The following is a 4,400-nucleotide window of genomic DNA, read 5'->3' as shown; positions in this document are numbered from 1 at the left end:
CAGGGACAGAGATCTCCCTGTGTCCGGCGGGCACCAGGGATTTCTTCTCTGTCTTAGTCCATGTTTCTAGGAGGATCTGTATGTCAATGTTTTCTAGTCTTTGGGTAAAGTCTGGATCATGCGTCTTACATCCGAAGGCTGAAGCCTTCAGGCCCTGAATGTTCCAGCTGAGATGTCATTGTTTGTCCGTATACCTTGTAATGAGCTGCCCTGTGTAGGACAAGCTGGATTCTTGACTGGTGGCCATGTTGTAGTAGTTTGGTCCAGTCAGTGTTCTGCACAAAGTACTAATCAGAGTCTTTATCTCTTCAATGTCTCTGCTCTGCATTACTCTGTGTGAGGCAGGTGGATTCCTCCATGGTTTGTGCCTCTGATGGCCATATTTTGGGTAAAGGTCATTATTTCCAGTTTCTTGAGGAGGGTATGAGGTTTTTACAGGTCTATTTGCTGACTTTTCCATAGATTTTTGTCTTTTGTGGGGTCTGGGACGGGGGTCTCTGTTGATCATTATGTCTTTGAATTCTTTGGCTAGAAGGCTGACTCTTTGGTTATTGAGGTATTTATTGTCATATAGGTGATGATGGTTTATGGAGGGGTGTTGTGCCAGGGTGATGTTTGGCATGGCGCTGATTTTAGCTGCCAGCTCTGTGTTGATGGTCTGGATGATGTGTTCAGGGATGTCCTTTCTTGGGAGCAGAGATGACAGGATGATATTACAGCCGGGGAACTTCTGCTGTGCGGTCTCTGCTAGCTGCTCAGTTGTCCTGCTATCTGCTGGTGCTGGTCCTGGAGGTTATTGGTGCCTGTATGTATGATAATGTGGTTGGGTTTGGTGAAATATGGATTATTAATGATGGCTACTGCTTGTTCGATAGTAGAGCAGCGGATATTAGCGACTCTTTTTCCTGGGAAAAGTCGCTTTGTGTTCAAGTATGTACCATTGGAGTCTATAATCAGAGCAGTATCAGGGCACGGTGGCTTACTGCTCATGTCCGTGTCCGGCCTGCTGCTCGGGCTTCTTGTAGGAAGCTGCTGTGTTGGGGTTCTGGTAATGGTCGGCTCTGTTGTTGGGATCTGTTGGGATTGTGTACTTGAGTTTGTCAGCTCTGGCCCCCCTTTTATTACTCTGCTGTTCTTTGCTTTGCTCTCATCTTCTGTTATTTCCATTTGGCAGTTAGTTGATATATTGGTGTCATGGCTGCTGGCTTTCATTTGGTTCTCACACCCTTCTTTCCCTGGGTTCCTCTCCTTGATAAGTCTGGGTTTTCAGTTTTTCTATCTCTCGTCTCAGTTCTGTGTTTTCTTGCTGCAGTTCTTGTAATTTACCTCTTATTTCCTGCAGGGCTGAGGCCTGTTCACACCTCAGTCTAGTTATCTCTTCAGCTACTTGGTCATTTGCATTTTTGTCACCAGAATTTGAAGCTTCTCTTTAAAGTATATAAAGTCTCTTTCTAGCTGAGATAAGCAATCTCTGAGTGTCTACAGGGAGGGGTGTGAGGAAATAGGACATGGGGCTGAATGGGGGTCTCTGGTGGTTTTCTCTGTAGGGGTAAGGGGGTCTCTGGTGGTTGTATCTGTAGATTTGGGATCATCACTGCTCTTAGTCAGTTCTTTGTAGGTTTGGGCCTGGACTTTAATATGAGGGAAGATATCTTCAAACTGGCCGAGGTTGTCCTCAGTGCCATTATTGTACACGTTGATGGTGAGTGTGACGTCATTGTCATTTTGTGGGTCTTTTACCCTGATCTGTCATCCCTTGTTGATGCCACACCTGGTGATATAATTATAATGCCTACACAGGGCTGTGTGCCAGGCGGTGAGCTGCTCGCTATAGGAAAGCACATTCGTTTTTCTCTTTTCTTCTTCTTTTAAGGTAAAATTCCTTTAAGGCTCTCCATATTCTTTACTGCTATGGGGTGTGCTCTCTAGAAGGACTATTAGATAGGTGATGGAGCCCGGTGCTCTTACCTTTAGATGCCTTCAGATGCTCAGCTCTGTCTGATGCTCCCTGTTGCTTGTAGTCTGTGTTATAGGTAGAGTTCTTGTCTGATCAATAAAATCCTGTTTTTATCCTTCTTTGTCCTTATTTTTGGAGATATTAAGTCCTCCTTGTTTCTGTCATCCATGGAGTCAGTATTTTCCAGCTTTGTCTTACAGGTTGCTCATTACAAGGTATAAATTGGTGGAAACTCAGGAGCTCATGTCTATCTATCTATCTATCTATCTATCTATCTCATATCTATCTATCATCTATCTATCTATCTATCTATCTATCTATCTATTATCTATCTATCTATCTATCTATCTATCTATCTCATATCTATCTATCTATCTATCTATCTATCTATCTATCTATCTATCTATCTATCATCTATCTATCTATCTATCTATCTATCTTCTATCTATCTATTATCTATCTATCTATCTATCTATCTATCTCATATCTATCTATCTCATATCCATCTATCTATCTATATCTATATATGTATCTATCTATCTATCTAAATCCAAACAAACGAGGCAGCACTCCGACTTCAGATGAAAAGGTGATGACCTCATTTATTTCCCAGGTTTCCCTGTCTTAACAGTTTTTGGTAGCAGGTTACCTTACTGACTCCAATGCTCGGCCATGCAGACTCCAGGTTCTCTGCCTCTCTTCTTCTGTAGATCATTTAGAGATCGGTTAGTCTCTGAAGCTTTCTGGGCTTAAGAAGAGGGAGCATAAGTCACAGCTTCCTCTCTCCACAAACTCCAATCTAGAATCTCCTACAAGCCCACACCTAACCTACTAAAAGGACTGAGTTAGGATTGTGCCATCAATACATAGTTATGCTGGGTGCATTAAACAACGTGACATAACATCAAATAACATTACGGGAATAAACAGTAGGCAAATACAGTCCCTTTCTTCTGGGGCGTAGCATGACCATCTCATTGAGATCATGGTAACAAAATGGCATATTTTCTCTTTGTTACTTTTATTCCTTTAAAGAAGCTTCTGTAGTTTAGTTCCACATCCCAGGAACACATTCCACAAGTGTAATATCGTAAGACAAGAGAAAAGCAATCATAATGTAATCTTAAGCAGCCAGAATTATTGAGCTTTAAGTGGCATTTAGTCCTCGCAATATAAAAATTGGTGATATTTTTTTACATTTCACAGAGCAGCAGAGTGAGTCTTGAAGTGAAAGCCATCTGTTACACTCTATTATAGGAAATGGTTCTACTTACATGGTAGATATAGAGTACTTTTATCTTATGAAACGAGCAGGCAGCAACTTCAACTGTTGTCGAGAGACAACGCCTAGATAGAGCGCAGCAGATGCCAGACACAAATTAAGGCGAGCCGAGTGTGGAATTAAATTAAGGAACTTTATAGAGGCTCATACAGAGCTGCTCCAAAAAAAGGGACATGGGAGGGGAGAACGTATTGCAGAATGCTCAGCACATGAGCGGGGGTTTTCATCTAATAAATTCATTTTTCAGTTGTCACGCATTAAAGGGCATCTGTCAGCAGTTTTGTACCTATGACACTGGCTGACCTGTTACATGTGCGCTTGGCAGCTGAAGACGTCCCAGGGGCGTTGCTAACATCCGGGGCACAAGCCCACTGTGTTGAAATTTGCATAATAAGAATTAACATACAAGCCAATGTACTTAAATAACAGATTTTATTCTTCCATATAATACAACATTCGGTAACTTTCCTATATCTGTTATGTTTCATTTCCTCACCACTGCAGAAATCTTTGCTTGGGCCCTTTAATATTGATGGGAGTGGACCCTGGTCAACCCCACAGATCATCCCCCAACCCCCCTGGTACTTGTTCCGCTGATCCGCTACTTGCGGGCTGCGCGGGCATGAGTTGCGGGTCTCGTGGGATCACGCGCAGCAGGACGGGATTGCACACAGAAGTGACTGAACTCATGCCTGCGCAGCCCACAAGTAGCGGATCAGTGGAACAAGTACAAGGGGGGTGGGGCGATCATCTGTGGGGTTGCCCAGGTCCAATCAATATTAAAGGCCCCTGGAACCGCCAAATAAAATTAAAAAAATGCTTCCAGCATAACATTCGGTGCACTGGACACACATCCGGGGCTCAAGCCCCGAATGTTTTGACCTAACGATGCCCCTGGTTGGTCCCATGTTCATATGTGCCCGCATTGCTTTAATATATGCAAATGAGCCTCTAGGAGCAACGGGGGCGTTGCCGTTACTCCTAGAGGCTCTGCTCTCTCTGCAACGGCCGCGTCCTCTGCAGTTTGATTGACAGGGCCAGACAGTGAATTCCTGTTCCTGTCAATCAAAGTGCAGAGGGCGCAGCAGTTGCAGAGAGAGCAGAGCCTCTAGGTGTAATGTTATTACTGTTAATATTACTGTTAATATTAAAACTTAATTT

The sequence above is a fragment of the Bufo bufo genome, chromosome 10, assembly GCF_905171765.1.
Source record: "Bufo bufo chromosome 10, aBufBuf1.1, whole genome shotgun sequence".
Lineage (NCBI taxonomy): Eukaryota > Metazoa > Chordata > Amphibia > Anura > Bufonidae > Bufo > Bufo bufo.
The sequence above is the reverse complement of the archived record's forward strand: the minus strand, read 5'-3'. Positions refer to the sequence as shown.